This window comes from Mirounga angustirostris, unplaced genomic scaffold (genome assembly GCF_029215605.1).
Source record: "Mirounga angustirostris isolate CCGP_5_RB_7025 unplaced genomic scaffold, mMirAng1.0.hap1 SCAF_8, whole genome shotgun sequence".
In the NCBI taxonomy this organism is placed as follows: Eukaryota; Metazoa; Chordata; class Mammalia; order Carnivora; family Phocidae; genus Mirounga; species Mirounga angustirostris.
This window is the reverse complement of record NW_026991716.1, coordinates 7,012,680-7,036,504: the sequence shown is the minus strand read 5'-3', so window position 1 is coordinate 7,036,504 and position 23,825 is coordinate 7,012,680. Positions and strand designations below refer to the sequence as shown.

General features: G+C 44.3%; 1 long non-coding RNA gene across 1 annotated transcript in view; it reads right to left on the bottom strand.

The window, feature by feature from the left end:
• Positions 1-691: 691 nt before the first annotated feature.
• LOC123837408 (uncharacterized) overlaps positions 692-23,825 on the bottom strand; it is a 38,670-nt gene continuing 15,536 nt past the window's right edge. Inside the window, exons 4-5 of the long non-coding RNA XR_010413475.1 lie at positions 22,249-22,365; positions 692-2,450 (exon numbers count right to left, since the gene is read on the bottom strand). This is a non-coding gene — a long non-coding RNA (uncharacterized LOC123837408). The remainder of the gene's footprint in view (positions 2,451-22,248; positions 22,366-23,825) is intronic.

Sequence of the window (23,825 nt, the reverse complement as noted above, 5' to 3'; positions counted from 1 at the left end):
AAGCCACTCGGTCTATAGTACTCGGTTATGGCAGCCCAAGCAGATTAATATACATGGTTCCCATTACTCTTAACATATTTATTTATTTGATCACTGTCCCTCCCTGGGGCCTCCGACCCTCCACACTGCGCTACCTCTTCATGGGGATGCCCTCCTCAACCTCCTTGGGCTCTGATTTCCCATTCTGGGCCATCATGTCCACCTCATTTCCCCCTCTGTTAACTTCTACTATGGCTTTGGGGCTGACCTCTTCAGGAAGAGAAGGAAATAGATTTTGCTTAGTTCCCTAAAATATCATGTGATCATTCGGGGAAATGAGTTTAACCAAGCAAAAGTCTAAAAAAGTTCATTATAATGATAAATTTGAAGCTAGAAGGAAACTTAAAGATCATCTACAAACATTCTATTTCGTTAACTATTTGATTCCTAAGGATCATTTTTCTTGCTTTATTTTTTTAAAATTTATCTTATTTTTTTTTAAAGATTTTATTTATTCATTTGACAGAGAGAGAGAGAGAGCGCACAAGCAGGGGGAGGGGCAGAGGGAGAGGGAGAAGCAAGCTCTTCACCAAGCAAGGAGCCCGATGCGGGGCTCAATCCCAGAACCCTGGGATCATGACCTGAGCCAAAGGCAGATGCCCAACTGAATGAACCACCCAGGCGCCCCAAAAATTTGTCCTACTTTAAAGAGAAACTGAGTCTCATTAAAAATATTGTGCATGAACTGAGCTGCGATTATAAAGAAACTTCTGGAGTTAGAACCACTGTTTTATAGAAGCTACTTCTTATTTATAGAAGCTCCGTTTGTTCACCCCATTCAGTGTACTTCTGCCCGTCCTTTGTGTTTCTGGCAGAGGGACTTAAGAGGAGCAGATGAGCTGGACTATAGCTGAAAAATCTGTCTTGTGAAGAAGCTAACATGGGAAGGTGCAGTAACTTTATTCTTCCAACTAATATTGAACTAAGAGAAACTAATTTTATTATTGTCTTCCCACCACACACACACACACATACACACACACACACACACCAGGACATGTGGTTTCACAAGCATAAATGCATTTACAGAGACAGTGTTACTACAGTTGAGACCACACAGGAAAGTGTAGGCAACATTCAGTGTCTTGCTGGGGAATTATGTAGGGTTCAGTCTGTAGGAAAGATGACCGACAAGGATGTGCATCTATGTCTATTGGGCCATATGAAGTCTTTTAGATGATGCATTTCAGATAGGATTGAGGTCAACTTCAAATAATAGAAAACCCAACCAAAGTGGCTTAAAGGAACAGGGATGGATTTATCGTTTTTTTTTTCTTTTATTTAAATATTTAAATTCTCGTTAGTTGACATAACAGTTGAGTGTCAGTTTCAGAAATAGAGTTCAATGGTTCATCATTTACATGTAACATCCTGTTCTAATCATAACAAGTGCCCTCCTTAATGCCCATCACCCATCTATCCCCCACCCACCTCCCTCCATCAACTCTCAATTTTTGTTCTCTATAGTTAAGAGTCTCTTATGATTTGTTTCCCTCTCTCTCTTCCCCCCGGAATGTTCATCTGCTTTGTTTCTTAAATTCCACATATGAGTGAAGTCATATGGTATTTGTCTTTATCCATCTGACTTATTTCGCTTAGCATAATACTCTCTAGTTCCATCCACATCGTTACAAATGGCAAGATTTCATTCTTTTTGATGGCTGAGTAATATTCCAATGTATATATATACCACATCTTCTTTATCCATTCATCAGTTGATGGACATTTGGGCTCTTTCCATAGTTTGGCTATTGTTGATAATGCTCCTATAAGCTTCAGACATACACAGCTTTGAGTGTATATTTTTGTATCCTTTGGGTAAATATCCAGGAGTACAATTGCTGGATCATAGAGTAGTTCTATTTTTAGCTTTTTGAGGAACCTCCATACTGTTTTCCAGAGTTACTGCACGAGCTTGCATTTCCACCAACAGTGTAGGAGGGTTCCCCTTTCTCCACATCCTCACCAGCATCTGTTGTTTCCTGACTTGTTAATTTTAGCCATTCTGACTGGTGTGAGGTGGTATCTCATCGTGGTTTTGATTTGTGTTTCAAACAGGGATGGATTTATCTTACTAGAAGTCTGAAGGTTAGTGGTTGCTCGCAGGGGCTCAGTAGCTCAGAAATGTAAGGCTACTGTCTGTGTGATTCTCGGCCTTTCTATCATGGCTCCAAGATGGCAGCTATAACTCCAGGCACCATATATGCATGTAAGACAGGAAAAACGGGGGCGCCTGGGTGGCTCAGTCGTTAAGCGTCTGCCTCCGGCTCAGGTCATGGTCCCAGGGTCCGGGTCCTGGGATCGAGCCCCGCATCGGGCTCCCTGTTCCAGCAGGGAGTCTGCTTCTCCCTCTCTCTCTGCTGTTCCCCCTGCTTGTGCTCTCTCTCTCTGTCAAAAATAAATAAAAAAATCTAAAAAAAAAAAAAAAGGAAAAAAGGAAAACAGAAGTTTATCCAGAGACTTGCTCCATCACCACCCCCAGCAGATATTCATCCACTGAACATTAGCCTGCATTTTCACATCATCACTTCTACCTACAAAGAAAGCTGGAAAAGTGAGTAGTTAACGTTCCCAGCTTTTATAGTGGAGACAAGAAGGGAAAAAGTGATTAGGATTGGGTGTCGGGTCTATTGATCTCTTTGTCTGACACAAGAAGGCTGATCCATTATTTTCCATTTATCATTTGGGAAATGCAAGAAGTTTCAGTTGGACATAGGAAAAACATTTTTGACTCTCTGGTTAAAAGGCTACTAAGGCAGATAGCGATGCCTCTGTCCTTGGAGATCTTCACATTGAGAAATCACTATTGTGTGTCTTAGAAGATTTAGATATTCAGTTGTGCCTAAAGCCTGGAAACTGGACCAGATGATTTCATTAGGTCTAGATTATCTGACTCACTGTTTCCAAGCTACACATTCCCTACTTCTCAAAGCACTGTGAAATACCCAAAAATACAAGATGGCCACCCCTCATCATCAATTCCCCACCCCCCCCAATCTACTTCACTGGAAAATTTCCAACAGCACTTTGCTATTATAGCTTCTAAGGCTAATGCTGTTTCTCTTAATCAAAACTAGTTTCGGATATGCCAAGAAAAAAAAGAATTTGATAAATGAGGTATAAGTAAAAAGATCAGACCATCAAGATTTATTTAATACACTGAAATGCATTTGGATAAAACTAAAAATTGGTCTAAGATCCTATTAGGTAGATGTGAAGCAATTACTTTAATTTTATAGTAAAGTCACAAAACTTCCCCAGACATAATATTATCCAAGATTATGTGTTATGCTTACTTTTTAAGTAAACACATTTGTAAATCACTTGGCAAATGTGTCGAGAGCCCATGGTTTATTTCTGCTTCACATTACACTGTAGTCTTGGCTACACCAGGTTCCCTAATGGCAACAACTAACCTTTTCCAGACAACTCTTCTGCCCCGGAGCAGAGAAGACAATGCCCCATTGTGAACTTGCACAAGATTTGCAAATATGGTGCAATTTTGATGTACCAGTGGCCTGAACTTCACAAACCCACCAAAGATTCCAGCTAGCCTGTACTTGTCAGCTGGAAAGCACGAGGAAGACTAGGGTAAAGTCCCCCTTTTTTAACTGTGTTTAAAGACCATCTAAAAGCCACTTTCTTCCTCTCGTCTTTTAAACGGCCAGAATGAAAACTGGGATTGGTTTCACAATAATCCAAAAAATCATCTCTTTCATACACATTGATTTGGATTACATTGCTGGATTAGTTTAGGGAAACACTGGCCTCTAAGTCTTCCACAAGTTTGGCTAGCTGAAAGCTCCTTTCCCCCACGCTCCAGGCTCCAGGCGAGGTGCGACATACGTTACCTCAACTTCATTTCATCTGCTCAGCAGATTTTTATTGAGCACCTACTCTGCTCACCTAGTGTTCCTGTTATCGACTGGCCTTGTAAGAAGGGCCATCATTGGAACTGCATGATGTCTTTCTCTTCGAGACTACAATTCATGAACATTTACAGTTCCTCTGCCCAAAGAGTTCATGCTCATGGGAATTAAAAGGAGGTTCCCGCCTCTGTTGAACCTGGTACAAAAGTTCACTCCTTTTCTTTCCAAACTGCTCGTCTTCAGAATTTGATTTCAGAAGCCTTTCGCTCGAAGGCATGCCAACTCATGCTTCCGCGAGTCGACCTGACAGGCCGGCCTCAGATTGGGAGTTATGTGGGACCTGATTTGACATATCCTCAGAGGAGCGGGGAAAGAACACTGAATCTGCCATCAGGAGCCCCCAAGTTTCTGATCTGCTTGCTCCCCATCTGGATAATTTTCTGTTGTTTCAAATTCTGTATGTTTCAACTTCAGGGTTGTTCAAGCCCTGGAGCCCAACTTGAACTTGAACTTGAACAGGCCAAGCGAGGTGACATTCAGCAGGGCGCCTTGAAAATGTGGAGAAGTCATCTATCCAGAAGGATCACCCCCTTATCCGCCCCCAGAAGGGACTGAAAACCAGGGGCAGCCTGACACAACACTTCAGCTCAACATTACACAGCTTCTAACAAAATATCACTTGATTAGGAGGCTCCGAGGAGGGTCATGAGATCACACGCTCTCACAGCCCGTTGCGTCCTGGTGTCTGGGGAAGGAGATTCTGAACAGGAAGAGCCTTCCAACTTCTTGGACGCATGAATGCAGCAGTTCAAGGGTGGATCCGTCCTGCCCCAAAGGTCTTCTCACCCCCCGCCTGGTGGCGTAGCAGAGAACCAGTGGGGTCTTGATCACAGCCTCTGAGTGGGAAGTTCACAGCGTGTCAGAGGAAAGCAGAAGGCATGTGGCTATTTCCATGTGGTTCGCGAACCCTGAATCACCTCTGCGTGGCCGTGGGCAAGACTCACAGAGGCAGGTGTGAAGGGTCCTGAGGCCTAAAGAGGCAGGCACAGAGGCAAGAGGACCTGCACGGTTTTGTTGGCCCAGAGCCCTCTGCGGAAGTGGTAACAGGGCCACGTCTCCAACCCAGAGGCAGGGCCCATTCCTTCCCCTCCCCAAAGCACCTCCCCAGCGGGACACCTTGTGTGTTCCTCTCCTCTATCAGCCCACCCCACGGCTCCAGCCAGCGTCTTTGTCTCCAGAATTTACGCTGCCCTTTCCAACTTTCTTGTAACTCATCCTCGGAGAGGTCAGCCCTGGGTCAGAAGCACATACAGTGCCTTCTAGAGAAAGCTTTAGGGAGACAAGGCCACGGAATGCCCAGGAGGGGGCAAGAGCAGCTAGACTCCTGCTCTGGTGCCCAGGGCCTCAGTTTCCACATCCGCAAAAGCAGGAATTAGCTCTGCTTGTTTGTTCCATGCAAATCAAACGAGACGTCTGTGGAAATGTTCGAAAACACTTGACAAATATCAAGCGGCCCCATTTTCCCTGCAATGACCCTATGACAAATGCAGTCATGTAGCCAGTGATTACCGAGGATCTATGATGGACCACACCGGGCTGGGCCCTGGAGATAGGACAATAAATGTGGCATGTCCCCTGGGCTCAGGGGATTGACCTGGGGGTGGGGTACAGCAGCGCAATGGGCAGTTAAAATATACTCTGCTAAACCTCATAACTGAACATAAGAGGGGTGCCCAGCTCGCACGGAAGGGGCTTTGCAGGGCGAGGGGTAACCCAGGAGCTAAATCTGGAAGGACGATAGGAGCGTCTGCTAGGAAAACAAGGGGGTAGAGGTCCTTCCAGGTGGAAAAGCAGCATGCACGAAAGCGAGAAAAATGACAGCTTGGGGAAGTCAGAGTATGGCAAGTGTTTCAGGGGAGCTGGGGCCGAAGGTGAGGGAGAGATGACCCTGGGGCATCAGGATGGGGGGGTCCTCCCTGGGTAGCATGCTGCGTGCTCACGACATGCCGGGCACTTTTCTAGTACATCATATGTATTCACTCTCTCATCCTCCCGCCCCCTCCATGAGGCCCGTCCTGATTACCCATTGCTTAGGGAAGAAGGTGAAGTCCAGAGAAGTTAAATAACTTGCCCAAGGTCATACAACTAGAGTGTCTGCCAAGGAGTTGGGTTTTGTTCTAAGACCACTGAGAAGAGACTGAGATTTTAAGCATGTTTTGGGGCCGGTTCAGATTTACTTCTATTTATTCTAGGGTCTGTTTCCAAGTCTTTTAGATAGTTTCTTGACAGCCTGCATGCCTGGTAAAGTACATGTCACTTTCTCTTGTGGAAATGTGTGTTGTTTGCTTAAATACTTAACGCTTATCTCCTGGACTTATCAATAATGTAATGCAGTAATTGAAATCTTCTGGGAGGGGGTAGATTACAAATGGAAATTTACACTTAAAGGTCGATTATACTTAATGTTCAATTAGCTTGGCTAATTTTGCTCTTCCTCCTTTCCTTCACAATCTTTTGTGGGGGATAAAGAGAATCAGTGGACTTCAAAAATACAGAAACTTGTAAATAAGGCACAATATATACAAAAAACTTCAAACTGTTCCGATTTTTTTTTTTTTAAAGTAATGTCACTTCTAGGAATGTATCCTAAGCAGATAACCCGGCATACTAAGTCACACATATAAGAATAGTGTTATTTCAGTAACAGGCATGAAGTCCACCTTAGCACTCTTTTTTTTTTTTAATTCTATGCCCAACGTGGCACTCGAACTCACGACCCCAAGATAGAGAATTACAGGTTCTACTGACTGAGCCAGCCTCAGGCCCCAGGCATGAAGCCCACCTGATACCCGGGTACCACATATTCTCTCTAAACAAATTAAGTCTGGTTTATCACCACCAGCCAGGGCTGGTGGGACGCTCAGTCATTTTTCTGAGTTCTGGTTTCTTCTATTGTCCTTTGGGATGGTGGAGAATTCTTGGGTTTAGGTAGTACAGGAATTTAGGAAAAGGTATAGTACCTGGGAGTTTACTATCTAGGCTTCCATGGACCTCACAACCCTCTGGACCTAACTTACCCACAGGAATTCAGAATAGTCCCCAGGTTTCCTCAAAGGCCCCCATCCAAAGCTCTGGCACCTCCAGGATGCCCCCACCAGCCTCCTGAGGACTCCTTCCCTCCTGAGGAATCCACCCCTCCTTGTTCCCAGTCTCAGAATAGTCCACCCTTCTGCTTCCAGTCTGGCCCTTCTCCCTCTGGACTCTCTGAGTTCAAAACCTTCAACCCTTTTCCCTCTAGGACTCCTAGGTTCATTGGACTTCAGTTGACTTTCCTTCCTGAACACATACTTTTGCAAGCAAAGACCTATTAACTTGCTCCTGGGATAAAGGAAAGGCCAGATGGCCCCACCTCAAAGCCCTACGTGGGTCCTTGGGAAGAGAAAGGAAGACCTCTATTGCTTTATAATGAACCACAGCCTAGAAAACAGGCCTAGTTTATGCCCAATGCATTCTACCACATTAAAACTTTAATGTCATCCAATTACATCTACACTACTAAAAATCTGGAAAAGCTTAAGTGTCCCACTGAAAGAATTGTATATTGGAATAATACACAGGGCTCTGTTTTTAAAAACCGTTACAGTGATTTGGAAAAATACTCTTGATACGGTCATTTTTAAAAAGTAGGTTACAGAGCAGGGTATGCAACTTACGTCCAATCTTTAGACTTTATTTCCACACACGCACACAGGGCTTATCTCGAGAGTAGTGGGATTATAGTTGAGGTTTATTTTCCTTTCTATGCTTCTGTGCATTTCTCCAATTCCTTTCATCTATGTGTGTTATTTTTCTAATAGCACAATACAATGGTTTGGGGGGGCACTGGCCCTTTTTCTGGAGTAGTTAATTCAAGTGAGGCAGTGAGCCATCTTGACTTACTGGCTGGGAATAAGAAGTTAACTTGCCAAGGGCAGAACAACGTAAAAAGCAAAATACAAAATACAGAAGAAGTAGGACAAAAAATGAGTAACTGTACTGTAGTATTTTTTTTTAAGTTGTTTTAAGTGTCCCCTTTAGAGACGTGACACAAATATCTTTTTTACTTTGGCCAACATCAGCTCTTGGGTGATGTGCAACTTTCAGAAAGAGGCCTGATGTCCGAATACCTGTGTTCGATGGTGGGTCTTTTAGTCACCGTGTGATTGGAAACAAGTCAACCATCTCTTTAGACTTTTGTTTCTTCATCTTTCATTTTTACTGTTACTCAACAATTGCTTTTGTTTCTTTAAGTAGGTCCACCGTGGAGCCCAACGTGGGGCTTGAACTCGTGACCCCGAGATCAAGACCTGAGCTGAGATCAAGACTAAGGCACACAACAGGCTGAGCCTCCCAGGTGTCCCTCAACAAATCTGTCTCTAGCACCTGCTACGTGTCAGCCGCTCTTCTACGTGTTCCTGCAAATATTAACAAGGTAATCCTCATTCCTACTTTCTGAGGAGGGAGGGCACTGCGATCCCTACTTCATGTATGAGGACACCGAGAAATAAAGAGAGGTTTGAAACTCATCAGAGGTCACACAGATCGTAAGCTACACAAACCAGGATTCAAATCCTCACTTTGTGGCTGCAGACTCCATTAGCTCCTCTGTTTTTGCCTCGTTGGACTGATGTCGGCCGTCATTTACTTCACGTGAAACCCCTGCCCGGTCCCAGGCACACCCCTCTCCCTGCTCCCTAAGTCTCTTCCTCTCTGGAAAACCAACTGAGAAAGCGATCTTATTCATGCCAGGTTTTATTTTATGAAACACTGACTCTCCTTCCATCGCATATTAATGTCTTAACTTCTAAGTCACCTCTTCGGTATTGAATATGGAATTCAGTGCAGTGAAACAGAGATCACGTCTTTAGCTCAATGAAATGGCCCCCTTGAGTTCATGTCCTTCGGTGTGGCAATCCTAGGGGTCACCTGTCTAATTCAGCTGATTGTTGGCTTTCAGAGTAGATCAAGTAAAAAACAAAAACAAAACAAAAAAACACAGTTTGCCTCTTTGATAGCCAGGAGAGAGAGAGAAAGAACTAGTTTTTTCACTTCGTAGAACATACCAAATGCAAAGCAGAACTTTCGTACTTTTTAGAATTGACTATGTTTAAAAAATTTTTTTTGGATTAAAAACGTCACCTGAAGAATGGGCTGGCTAGACTTTAGTGAGTAACAGCCTCTTCCCTTTGCAGTAGGAGTAAAGATTTATTTGCCCACCATTGCAACAAGTACCAACCCAATCAGGCTGTTGGAGAACCGAGACCTCCAAAAGCTAGCTCAGGTTCAGGACCGCCCCCCCGCCCCCCAACAGCCTTTGCAGGGCCTGGGCCAGAATTCAGATGGCCTCCCTACCATCATGCTTCCAAATATTTAAAAGGTACCAATCAAGCCAACATATTGTTAAATAAAATAGATTCTGTTCTCTTGACAAATGCAAAACGACAATTGAACTTGAGACTCTCCCCTGCTCTGGCCTCCATCCCGGAGTGTGGTGGCAATGTGTGTGGGCGGTAGCCTCTGACCTCCCCCCTACCTCCTCTGCCCACCCCCAGCTCTCTGCTGCATTAGGAGAGGCTTCTGCCACCACTGTGGATATCCAGCCCCCAGGAAGCTGCTCCCCACGGCCTCCTCCGCCCACCTCTGATGCCTAGGAGTGGTAGCAGAGCTCACCCTTAGCCACACAGGCCCTGGTGGTGCAGGGCTGTCTGTGTGGGAGTTCAGACTCCCCAGAGGTCTGGATCCCCAGAGCATGCTGTAGGCATGAGGTAAAGCAGGCTCTGGGTGGACCTGTCCCCTTGACCCACTGACTCCTTGTGCCCTGGGGAAGGCTGGGACAGGGAAGGACAGTGAAGGGGCAGAGCCGGGCCCTCTGAATGCAGCTCTCAAAAGCCCCTCCTGCTGGGTCTAAAGGCTGGAGTTCTCTGGTGTATCCTCAGTCATCTGCTAAGTTTTGTGGGATGGGAAGGATAAGGAAATGGTGTGGTAGAAAATTAATCTTCCGTGATGCTATCTTTGAGCTTCCTACAGCTTAAGCCTTTATTGAGTTCTATTGGTTGATTCTGTATCACACTGAGCTAAAACCTGGATGCATTTTTAGACCTTAAAAAAGAGAACTTTAATGGGAAGTCCCTCAAGATAAGCAAATTTGGACTTAGGAAGAGAAGGCACTCTGCTAGGATCTATCTTTTTTTCATCAGGCTTTTTTTTTTTTGAAGTAGGCTCCACGCCCAATGTGGGGCTTGAACTCGTGACCCTGAAATCAGGAGTCACATGCCCTCCCTACTGAGCCAGCCAGGCACCCCTGCTGGGGTCTATTAAATAGCCCTGACGGAAGGAGGGCCAGTTGAATTCTAGGATGATGGCACCTTCTGTTGATGTGATGATGACGCGGATACTGATGTATGGCAAGTACCAAGCAGGTACTTGCTAAATACATTAACTAGATCTAACAAAATATCCTGTGCTAAATACATTAACTAGGTCTAACAAAATATCATATATATAGTTTATATATAAAAATGTAATTTGTAATTATACAAAATATATGTTATATATTTACATATATTCATTAAATATATAATATATAATAATACAGTATATATTTATAATATATTGTTATCTTAATTATAAATATATAATATAATAAAAGTATATTATATGTATTTAATGCTTAGCAAACTTTTGAAGACGTGAAGCTCAGAATGCTTCCATAACTTGGCCTGGAGTAACGCTGCCACTCGAGTCACAGGACAGATTACAATCCATGTGTGTCTTACTGCATAGCCCCTTGTGTAGTCCATTATAACCAATTAGTACTTGATAAAAATAGGCACATTGGTGGAATTCCAGCCAAAGACAGACCCAGCCTTCGCTACTGAATGGCACCTTTAATACCTACCGAAAAATGGCCCAAGGGAGAAGCCACCTAGAAAGTGACTGCCATGTGTAGGTGGGACCAAAGCCTGGGGAAGAAAGCACTGAGAATCCGTGCACCTCCACCCAGGGACCGGGGCCAAGGACATAACTTGAGGTCTCATACGGCTACTGAAAGGAAGTGCTATGGACCAGAACTAGTGACCGGACATTTGGCAGATTTTGGAAGCATAAAGACTGTTGTCTTCATTCCTGGGAGCTATACCAATGCAAATCTTAGAGAAGCTTGGTCTAGGGTTCAGTTAAGAGAAGAATGGATAAATCTCATCCACAAGACTGGATCCAAGAGATGACGTCGTGAAGAGGTCTTGAGAGGGCAATCCTTCACTCATTTTTATTTTTTTAAGATTTTTTAATTTATTTGACAGAGAGAGACACAGCAAGAGAGGGAACATAAGCAGGGGGAGAGGGAGAGGGAGAAGCAGGCTTCCTGCCAAGCAGGGAGCCCTACGCGGGGCTTGATCCCAGGACCCTGAGATCATGACCTGAGCCGAAGGCAGACGCTTAACGACTGAGCCACCCAGGCGCCCCCACTCATTTTTATTAAGACCAAGAGAAGCTAATCCTTTTAAGAGTTCTTGTGATTCTTTGACTCCTTATTTTTGCTTTCCCTAACGATTTCCCTGAAGTTGCATGCAGTAGCATGACTTGAAAAATGAAGAGATTTGTTCCCTTGTTCTGAGAAAAAAAAAAATTAGGAGCTGGGGGGAAAGTGGAAGAGAGAAAGCTGACTGGGAAAGTAGGGCAGGAAAGGGAGAGGCAGAGAGGAACCCACACAGAAGAGTTGGTGATTGTTCAAGAGGCATGGGTCAGCATTCACAGGCCTGCAGGAGAGAGAAAGGAAAGCTGGTCCCAGAACAGAGATAGACACTGGGAGTGAAGGATATTGATGCTGAGTTACCAGTGTTCCTTGGGTGCAGTGGGTGAAGGCTCACTGGCAGTGGAGACCGAGACTGGGAAAAGCCCACTTCCCTCCACCATAAATGTGGGCTTGTACATCCCAAGTGAAAACACAGGATCAAACCACTCATCATGTTAAAGAAAGAGCTACTGCCTCGTAAGAAATAACAGTACATTGTCCTTCAAAATTCTTTGATGAATCGTATATAAATTTTTTTTAAAGATTTTATCTTTAAGGGGCGCCTGGGTGGCTCAGTCGATTAAGTGTCTGCCTTTGGCTCAGGTCATGATCCCAGGGTCCTGGGATGGAGCCCCTCGATGGGCTCCCTGCTGGGTGGGGAGCCTGCTTCTCCCTTTCCCCCTTTCCCTCTGCCTGCCACTCCCCCTGCTTGTGCTCTCTCTCTCAAAGAAATAAAATCTTTTAAAAAATTAAAAAGTCATCTCCATACCCAAAGTGGGGCTCAAACCCACAACCCTGAGATCAAGAGTCACATGCTCAACGGACTGAGCCAGCCAGGCGCCCCTATTTCTTCATCATGTATAAATTTTACTTAAAGGAAAGCTCTACAAACAAATACTGAATTCTAGTTAAGTACTTCAGCAGGCATATCCTTAGAGTTCAAGAATATTGATGTCTGCAACTTCCTTTGAGATGTGTCAAAACAATAAGATGGATTGATGGATGAACAAGGAGATGGGTAGCTGGATATATATGTGACCAAGCAAGTACAGTAAAATATTATTTATAGAGTCTTAGTATATGGGTACTTACACATTTTCAGTTTTTCTGGATGTTTGCAAATTCTCATAATAAAATGTTAGAAAGATTCTCTTTCTAGAGAGAAGAGGCTCTCTAAAAAGATAGTACACAGAAGATTTTCAACTTCTTTTTGATGGTGCCATTTAAAAGAAAGCCTCACTGAATACCTGTGTATACCTGTTTCTTTTGTCCCACCAGCATTTTTCTCCTTGGGAGCCCTGGTATAGCACAAATATTGGTATTTGGTAAAAGCACATTTAATTACTACACACTGAAAACTTAGGGGGAAATACACTATGCCATTGTTCTCGGAACCTATTATTTAGAGAAATCCCATACCAACTACGAATATTCCATTTGATTATATGTGAAATGCATCTATTCACTACGTATTTGTTAACTAGTTAACAAATATGAAGTAGAGATTAATATATATTGCCCCTGAAGAGTTTTTTGTTTCATTTTGCTCTAAACCAGACGGTAAAAATGAGTTGAAATCTCAAATGCAGTAATGTCCAGAAAAGACCCATTACTAAGTGATAAAGTTTATACATTCTTTTTTTTATTAGTGGGATATAGTTGGTTTTTTTAAATTAAGGTAAAATTGGTATATAATAACATTATATAAGTTTCAGGTATACAACATTATAATTGGGCATCTGTGTGAACTACAAAGTGATCCCCACCACAAGCCTAATTCCCATCCATCACCAATAACCGATTCCCCACACCCATTTTGCCCACGCCCCCATGCCCCCTTCCCCTCTAGTAACCATTGATCTGTTCTCTGTATCTACGATCCACATTCTGTCTTCAAGCACAAGGCATTTCGGTGGATTCCAGGAGTGTGCTTGTGGGTGTTTAATTTTTAAATCACTCCTCCTAACTGCAGTTGATGCTCTGCAGTGATTGGAAGTTAGGAGCAAGGAGGGAGGGGCTAGCTTTGTACCTGTCTTTCTCATGCCCACCAGAAAAAAAAGAAATAGAACACTACAAAATAGTGTTAAGCCATGATTGTCTGAGATTCACACAAATTAACCCCTAATAGTATACTTCCACGGTTGATTATTTTTCAAGTTACCTGCAATTGTAGTTATTCTTGTAGTACTTTTTTAACCTATGTTACGCTTATCTAGAGCATTCTAAGTAAGATATATCCATAGTGAATAAGTTGCCAATAGGAGATTAAAAGTTATCGAATGAAATTATTTTTTTAATATTCTGTATAAATATATTTACATTCAATTATTTAAATAGCGTTTGAAAGAAAATTTAATTTCAGGGAAAGACTGGAGTTGAAGGTTTTTAAGTTAGTGAGCAGCTCTACTGGACTCTACCTGTTTCTTGTGGCAAAACAATTACATTTCAGTATCATCAAGCACTAACACAAGATAGTGTTAACACATGACTGGCACTTGCATCCTAAAGAAATAAAACAAACCCCTCGTTTTCCAAGAATATAAAGTATAAATACTTGAATCATAAAACTACAAGCTTCAAAGTGGCTATCTTTATCAAGTGAATATATTTAGTTTCTGAGTTCCCAAAAGGGAACAGAAGTCTGATTTCCAGTTGTTCTTAGATAATTTTAGTATGCCTATCACTTAAATATCAGACACATAAACCAGTGTGTTCAATGATTATCCTGCTCAAACTATGGCTATTGAAGAGCTTTAAAATATCAGAAATGAAAATCCTTTGCAGAATATCAAGACTATGTGTTAATATAAAAAAAAAAAAAAATACTGACCCATAGACAGTGTGGGTTTGTGAAAAGCCCTTTGTCACTATCAGCCAAGCCGCTTTCTTGAAAGATAAGGATAATGGGTTCAGTATTAGAAATGTGAGCTATCTAAAGAAAACAGTGTAGTAACATAATTGGCATCTAGTGAATTGCTTACTATTTAAAAAAAAAAAAATTATTTACTAAGTAAAACTGTTTCCCCCTCTAAAAAGCATGAATTTATTTAGATAAAGGGAACAGACATTATATTTAAATCACTTTTTAAAATACTATGATTTCCTTTATATTTAGGAAAAAACACAGGAAAAAAAAGTTGTTAGTTATGCTGAGGGTAGTGAGAGTAACAATAAGTGGAAAGAAAGTACAGCACAAAACACATATGCCCACCGAAACCAGATAAGAAGAACATAATCAGTTATCCTAATGATTGGAAATATGACTTACCTCCTCCTGACAAAGGTATTTGGGGGTGTACAGAAGGGCAAAAGCCACAGTAATGGATTGAGAAGCACAACAGAGCTAAGGGTCTCAAGCAAAACATTCACAATATTGGAAAGGTATGTTTCAAACCTACCTTCCTCCCCAAGGACTGTCATCGCTCAGAAACCCTGCCTTAGAAAATCAAACTTAAATCACTTGTCTAGCAGGAACCCACATACTGTCTTCATGCTACTGAGAAGTAAAATTCCAGAAGTCACCGTGGCTCTTAAATGATGGCACAATGTCTGTTCTCCAGCGAGGCTTTATGAGCCATGCCACTTTTTCGGGGGGTGGGGAGGGCAGTTACCCTGAAATGGACCATGCAGGCTGTCCGAAAAAGTCCTCTTTAGGTTAGACTGCACTAGAGAGCCAGCAGACATACCCACAACCAAAGTCCCAGCTAAACTGCATTTAATCACTCGATCGCAAGTCCATGCTTTTAATAAAAGCTGCACAGAGTTATTACTGGATGTGTCTCCTGAGCTCCTTCTCAATCTGAGAGGTTTTTTTTAACACGCCACACCAGGATTAGAATGTCCTGAAGGAATCTCTAACCTGAAAAGCAGACAGGGGTTTCGAAGGAGAAACAAAGACATATGCTTCATCTTGACTGCATTTTTAAACTACTCTCCCAGAACAGAATCTTTCCTCCCTTCTAGTAAACACATGCTTGTATACATTAAAATAAACAGGGGAAATAAATTAACAAGTCCATGCTCTCCTGTATCAAGGCATCAACCCCAAATCCACGACAGGCTCACCATTTCTCCCAAATAGGCATTTGGGGTGTAGGCATTGAAAAAACAAAACAAAACAAAACAAAATGCAAAAATGCAGAAACACAAACCAAAGGAAAGACGCATTGCAGCCTAGGAGAATGATCTCCGCTAGGCTTTCGGAGCTGAGGTATTTATTTCACACACCGCCTCACTTTTGTTCCGGTGCAAGACAGATCCATGGGTGCCAACACGGCGACGTACAACGGCACTAAAACCACAGTCTTAGCAAATTAGGTAAACGAGAGGTCATTTGGTGGCACTCTATTGTTGCTATTGTAATCATAGTCATTCTCCCTGGTAATGGTGCTTCGTGATGAAGTGCAGTTCTCACAGGATAATTGTGAAAGATACTGAAAGATTCAGGGATGCAGCATCTGGTTTTAAAAGCTCTTCAGATTCAAATTGGCGTTTTACTTTATCTTGAAAATTTATTAGAGATTCAGATCATGCCGGTTTAAATGGAAAGGTGAAAGCAGGATAATTTCAATCTATGAATTATTCAATCTCAGCCTGGCGAAATTGCCATCCACGGACTGATGCTCTGACAGTCGACTCGCAGAGCTTCCATCATGCTTGTCACTTTTATTTCTTTATCTACGATCCCTTTCTCAGTTACCAGCTTTGTCCCTTAGGGCTCGGCTTCACAAACCAAAGTATTTCGAACTGGCAATAACCTAAACGTGCCGCCGTCTCCACGGGCTGCCTTTTTTTTCTTTTTTCCCCCAAATCATTAAAAACCACATCCATGATGGTATCTGTTAGGCTCCTCGATTAGATCAATTACAAGGCGTGCGCGCGCGTGCACACGCCCAGAAGCACACGCAGGGGGGCATCACGGCGAGGAAGAGTTATGTTCTGCTAACATCGCAAGAGAAGATAAAGTGAGGCTTCCTGCTCCTTTCTTTGTTGTCACTGTGACCCATCCCAGTTGCGTAGCATCACGCAGAGAGGAGCTCGTACTAAAGCAGGCTCGCCTGGCACCGATTTCCAGCCAGAGCAGGTAAGACTGCACGGAAGGCAGGCTCGTGCAGGCAATGCACACTTAGCGAGCACGATTACTTAGGAAAATGAGAAGAAGCCCTCAGATGACCGGCATCAGACTGTCATTCTCTCTCAGGCTGCCCTCAGCCATCCTCCACTGATGGCTGGCTGTGTCCCTGCTAGTCGCCAGCTGTCCCCGCATCCAGAGAGGACTGGGATTGAATTAGGTCAGTGAGTCTGGTTTCTCCTTTACACCGTGTGCCAACTGAGGAGCGGGGTGGGGGACCTGCGCCGGCCCCTGTGACCAGCCTGACCTGGGAGCCGGGAGAGTCCCCTGGCTCTAGTTCGGTGGAGTCGCCAGCACAGGCCCGGGCCACACCAGCCATGGCCAGCCTCGCCTCCTCGATCCTAGCCTTTATTCCCGCAGACGGTTGGCCCAGGTGGCTGGCGGCGGGGGCGGGGGCGGGGGCGGGGGGCCCCAGCGACGCTCCGAGCGGCACCTGCTCTGCTGCGAACTCCCGCCGCCCACGTGCGCATTCACCCAGCTTTTCTGCTCCTGGCGAAGCAAAGCTGGATACTCCTCACGTAAGGAAGGCTGGGGGGGGGGGGGGGCAGGGAAACGACACTCCACATCTCTGTCGCCGTGCGCCTAGCTGCGTGCCCCCCCTGTGCTGCACTGCGCCTAGGAAGCCGCGGGGGCCGGGGCGCGGGCCGCGCAGAAGGCACGCGCCGTGACGCAGCAGCCAGCGGCCTCGCCAGCGTCAGCCCGGTGCCCAGGGCGGCCCCCGGCCGGTCGGGTGACCTTGAAGGCTCAGCCGCGCTGCAGGAGGGCAGCCTGCCTCCCCCTCCGCACCTGGCAGCGATCCCCCGCGGCTCGCTCGCTGCTTTTCTCCCGGGCACCGCGTCCCACTCGCAGCCCTCGGGACTTAACTGTTTCCGCCCTGCTTGCGAACGAAGGCAGGTGATCCTTGGAGGGACCATGCGGACGCGAAAACAGGCGGAAATCGTCTCTGCCACCTATCGTTTGCGTTAGCTTCAGCATCGGGAGAAGACACGCGGGAGGATTCCTGCCCGGGTTCTGATTTTTTTAACAAGCACACTTCCTTTCTTTGTTGTTTCTGTTTTCGAACAGGTAGAAGTTGCCTGAAGCTTCTTGTCTGCCGTAACGGACCAGTGAATTGTACCCTAACGGGATGGCAAGAGCAATAGGGAAACCTCGAAGGTAAAGGAGTCCAGCAGTAGCCTTAAACCATGGTCTGACTGCTGGAGAGCAGCAGGTGTGCTCTATTACCAAACGCAGGTTGTGCATCCCCGTTAATCTGACAGTGGAGCAAAAAGCCTTATATGGTATGACCGCAGTGGTTTGAGGAACGCCGAAGTAAGAAAGCACTCATTACGAGGCATTTGTTTAATGACTGTAATCACACGGAATTAATTTAACTTGCTGCAGTGTTTAACGGAAAGTCGATCATAAATTTGTGCTGGAAGAATCGCAGTACTGGTATTTGCATAGCACCTTCCTCCGAGGAGACATCCTCTGAAGATAATCTCATCTCCTCAGCATTTACAGAGCACTCAGAATGTGCTGAGTGCCTTACAGAACAATCCAGGACCAGCGTCTCTGAGGACAGGTGCTTATGATTCTGAGCCAGAATGACACAGACATACGGTATGAAGAGCATAGAGAGGATTGCTCCATTGGCCTATGCTAGGCATTCCGTAAGGATTGAGCAGGGTTTTTGTTTTTTCCTATTGATGTCCTACGAATTTTATTTTTCTGTTTGCTTCTTATCAGGTTGTCTTGACATGAATCCCACTCAAAACCAGCAGGAGGTCAAAACTCGATTAAAGAACTTCATCCATGCAATTATAGAATTACTGTGTTAGGGGTACTGTGAGTATTAAGATTAGAATGACTAGGAGTATTTAAATGAAGGACTGATTCTACTTTGTGGCGGTGGGTGGGTAGGAGGGAGCCAAAGGCCCATGCTGAGGGGTGCTCCCTGCAGAGAGGCCCAACATAGGTCTTTCCTTCCCATTCTCTCATCCTCTCATTAGAGAATCCAAGTTAAGAAAGTTCACCTTGCTACCTTCTTTCAAACTCTGTTACCAGGAAATGAGCCCCAAATGATACAAATAACCAGTAAGTTTTAGCATCATTCCTTGAAGGCACTTACATTTTTTGAGGAAAATAAAGCTTCCAAAAAGGGTATGGCTATCTATTGGGGCATTTTGAGTACTAATTCATTTCCGAGGGCAAGGAGGCCTTCATCATATGGTGGATCTAGGCCCGTGGTGCTGACCTTCCCCACAGTGTAGGTAAGGCTCGGCCTGGAACCTCCTAAAGCCAGCATGCACCATGAATGTGGGTGATCAGCACGGGTCACTGGGGCAGGCCAGAGAGACTCTGGCAACATCTCTCTCCCCCCCCAGGGCATGCCGTCTTTGCTTATGATTTATCTCAGGTCCTTGCCCACCAAGACAAAGTGGCTCAAGCACTGGTATTTTTAAAAAGCGCGCCTAGGTCATTAATTCTACCTAATACCCAAGATTGAGAACTACAGATTAGATTTGAAATGTATTCCTTTTCACAACATGTGAACCCATGGTTGGAAATTAAACATACTGTGTATATTTTAGTCGAATACCAGAAGGAAAAAATAAAAACGAATTCTTCAATTTGCCTACGTGTACTGTTAAAATTCTGTACTGGTCAATAAAAAGAAAATGATTTTTAATGGAGCAAATCTACATGGCTACGGTACACCCACATATCTGTGATGGGGGACAGCCACGTGGTCATCACACCCTCGTACAGCGCCTTGTTCCTTCCTCTCTTCCAGCGCTGGCCGCCTTGTGTTGAGACTTTTTGTTGACCTAGTGTCCTTTTCAGTGGGCTTGAGAGCTCTCTGACGGCAGGGGCAGGACACGCATTCATCCTGATGGCCCCCAATGCTTTCACTCTGCCTGGCAAGTGGTATGTCTTCGGTATTTGCAGAAGGAAAGCGGGAATGCTGTTAGAGAGGCAAGCCCAGAGATACCCAAATTTCGACAGAAGGACATCAGGCTTTCCTCTCATCGCAGACTCTCCTGAAATAGCATGCTTCCCAATGACTAAAAAAATGCTAATTCTCAAACAGAAGTACTGACTTAAAACCTCTGTAGCCAAGGATCTCTCAAGGGGTATGCATGTGTTTAGAAAAATGGATGATGTGCTTTATGACAATCAAAACCCTGTATGTATTTAATGACTAATACATTTCTCTTAATTTTAGGTATTCAGAAATAGAAGGCACACGTTTCATTTTTCTTTGCATTTTGCAGAATGAGGCCAGTGAGGTGGTGGCTGTCCACACCTTTGCTAGAAGTCTGCCCTCTCCAGCCTAGAAAAATCTGTTCCTAAGCTCTCTGGAAATCTCCATTTTGATACTTTTTAAAAATTTTTTATTTTATTTTTTGGGGGGGGCCACACACTCTCTGGCAGTCTTAGGAAGTTTGTGGATCACTTCTCAGTGCTTTTATAAGCATATGCAGTACAATAAACAAGATTATCAAGGAAACTAATTGTATTAAATATTCTAGCTTAAGAACTCTTGCCTTGGAAAATCCAAATACTTCCAAGGTGAAATTGCAAAGTGACTCTGATGGTCTCTGTTCCAACTTTTATCCAATAGGAAAACACGTTCAAGAAGAGCCTAGGGGCGCCTGGGTGGCTCAGTCAGTAGGGTGTCTGCCTTGGGCTCAGGTCATTCATTATTCCAGGGTCCTGGGATCGAGCCCCGCCCGCATAAGGCTCCCTGCTCAGCAGGGAGTCTGCTTCTCCCTCTCCCCTTGCTTGTGCTCTCTTGCTCTTTCTCTCTCAAATAATAAATAAAATCTTCAAAAAAAAAAAAAAAGAGCCTCGACAAGGTAAAAGGGTGGGAAGGAGACTAGATGACTGTATTTATTGAACTTCATTAAACTTCAAATCATGTTTCTTCTCAAAAGTGACCTTTTTAATGACTCGCAAATTCCCCATTTTCACATTTAAAAGAACACACTAGACTTTCCAAACCGTCACCTCGCATCATATGGACCCTTCCTAAGGCTTTAAAAAAAAAAATAACGTGGAGGCAATTTATTCTTTCATCGTTTTGTTTTACAGACAAGGGAGACAACTGAAGCTCAGAAAGACTGAGTCTTGCTTACGGCAGCATGGAAGTAAAGAGGCAGTACAGCCCGGGGCCCAAATCTCCTACACCTGCATCAGCACCCCCTCCTGGACATATCCGGTCACCCTACCAAACTACTGGCGGCTTGAAATCAACCACAGTGGGAATATTTACACCACAGAAATGGGCAAACGCTAAAATCAGGGTTGTTGTTTTCCCTGCGGAGAGCTGATTGATGTGGTGTGATATATTTAATTATACCAGCTTCTAATCACGTGTTCTTTCATTTCAACCCCAGAATCCAGAGTGCTTAATATGAAGCATAATGGTTCAGCATAAAGCTCTCAGTCACAGGGTCTTTAATCCTATACCACTGATTATCTGTGTGACCTTGGGCAGGCTCATTCCGCTGTCTGGGATTCAACTTCTTCTGTGAAACAAAGATGATAATACCGTGCACACTGGTTATGTATATTGGTGATCCCACACTCACACGGCTAAGCAACCAACGGCTATTAGCTGTGGTTATTTTCGTCTTCTTCCTCCTTCTCCTTTTCTGATTTAGTTGGTCATCATAGCAGATTGACATTATTTGCACTAGATAGGTAAGGATATTTTTAAGAGATTACAGACAAAGAGCAAAACCAAACCAAAAAAAAAACAAAACCCTGTACAACCAATTTGGGATTCTGGAGAGTGGAGGATTAGCCTGTGGTTCCTGACTTTTGTGGGTAAGAGAGACTGGACGGGCCAGTGTCATTTCTGCATACATTCTGTAATCTAAGGGAGCATCACAATTCAGCAGTGAAATTACTGAGGGACATGGCTTCAGCATGATTTTAGAGATCTTAGAGAAGACAGATTAGAAGCATACACTGTATTCAGGGTGTTTAGGCAAAGACCAAGATGCCGCAAAACATGCAATGCTGGGGCCTCTGGCCCCTGTAGTCACATAGCTCCCTTTATGAATATGTTTTCCCTTGTGGTTTCTAGTGGCCAATTTGCACATGTGCTGAGACATACTGTATTTTTCAGAGCTAAGAATTCCTCCCTTAATGAGACTGAGTTTTAGGGGAAGAGGCTTTGCCTGCAGGCTCAGGGGGACTTAGTCCACAGGAGCAAGGGGTTGGAATGTCAAGTTGGATCCCAAGTTGGCTCTGTCTGGAGGACTACAAGCCAGAGGGATGCCCCCTCCCCTTTTCATTGGCATTGGCATGCCCCTGGAATAGGTCCTACAGATTCTGTCCCATCTTTTGGGCTTCCCTGAAGTCAGAGTGCTATCGAACACAGGACTGCTGTGACAGGACGAGGGTAGAGAAGCAGCTTGGAAGAGGTGGGGCAGAACCACCCAACTTCCACTCATCCCAGCCCAACCACGGAAGAGCAAAAGGGGGACAATGTTATCACCGTGGTACCCTAGGTTCACATAAAATCCCAAGAGACTACAGAATGATGTCATGCCGTTCTTACAGACTCAGTGTTACAGGCAGTAAGGTCTATCGGCTCTAAGAAAGGACGGGTCGCCTGGCTCTCCTAGCCCTGCGTCCCCACAGGCACCACGTGGCCCACCTACTTCGGGCTTGCTCCTTTCCAGAGCTGAAGGTCCACTCCCAGAGAAGGCATCAGCTGGGACAACAGGAACCCTCGAAATAGCCAGGCTGTGGCCCAGGAAACATCCGCCTTCCGGTCCCTGAAGAAAAAGATGTTTTAACCCAAATACCAATGTATAATAACAGAACTGCAAGAAAGAAAAATAGACACAGTTTCCATTTATTGTTTGCCGTGTGCCAGGCCTAATCACAGGCTAACCTTCCCAATCAATAACAAACACATGCATAGGGCCTTCTATGGCCAGAGTTCCAAATGCTTTACATGTAATAACTTATTTAACTCCCGCAACAACCCTATAAGGAAGATATTCCCATACCAACTCCATGAGGTAGGAACTATGTCCCTTTCACAAATGAGAAAAGGGAAGCAGAAAAGGAGGAGTACTGTTCAGATCACACATCTGGTAAATACAGGCTTGTGCATTCAAACCCACGTTGTCTAATCTGGGTTCAAACTCAGATCTTAAACACTAATATTCAAACAGGGGATTCCTACAGATGAGTGTGTTCAGTTGTAACAGTCTTCCGGGGGCTTGGAAGAGCCTAAGAGAAAGGAGGGGAAAAAGAGAAACTAATCTTGGAGTCATTCAGGGAAGGGTTAAAAATCTAAGAGTCGGTCTCGTAAGAATTATTAGCAAAACAGGGTTTTCAGCAAAGCGTTCCTTTAAAGATATTTGAACTCCGTGGTATGCTAGTAAATTGGCTCTCTGGGGAAGAAAAGAATGGCTCGTAGTGTTTGCCAATTTCTGTGGTGTAAATACTCCCACCATGGCCGAGTTCAAGATTCCAGGAGTTTAACAATCTGTTTGCAAGATTCCTGGGTATTTAACAACCAGTTCTCAAAAGCCTGTAGGAGTTGGCTTCAGCACACGGCAATGCGGGCTCCAGGAGCGGCTTACTCTGCACCCTCCAGGAACCATATCATTTTATAATGCCTACAACATTCAAGGCGGACTTCATATTAAACGTGCAGCTCTGCGCTGTTCCAAGACCTTAGGTAGTAGTCTCTTTCCTGCTATCCCCCCCAAGCAATGTGTTTTTACTTCTTGTATTTCATGAAAGACGTTTTTACTTCTGTTGTTCTTGATTTTAAGAGGACGGTGAGACATTTATATTTCTCTTTCCTTGATCTTCTAGTAAATCTAACAAATGGGTGTGGCTTTTGGAGTGGGAATGACTCTTGGTTGGGTAAAAGCTTTCCTCCATCAATTGGTCAGCCTTTGGGAGACCTGCGAAACCCACAGATGTTATGTTTACATGTGCACGGGCATGCACACGCACGCACGCACGCACATGCATTCAACACTATTTTCTGCGAGCCCTCTGCCTCCTGGAGCACATCTGAACACACAGCCCTCACCAGTTTGGATCTGCACCTGTTCCCAACCACTTTCTCATATTTCAGCTGTGCACAATATTTTGAGGCCCCGACAGCCAGGCAAGTCACTTTGTAAGTACATGATTACCATGAGGTCATGATGTGAATTCAGACCTACAAATGAAATGGCAATTACCCTTTGAGAAACGATGTAACTCTAAG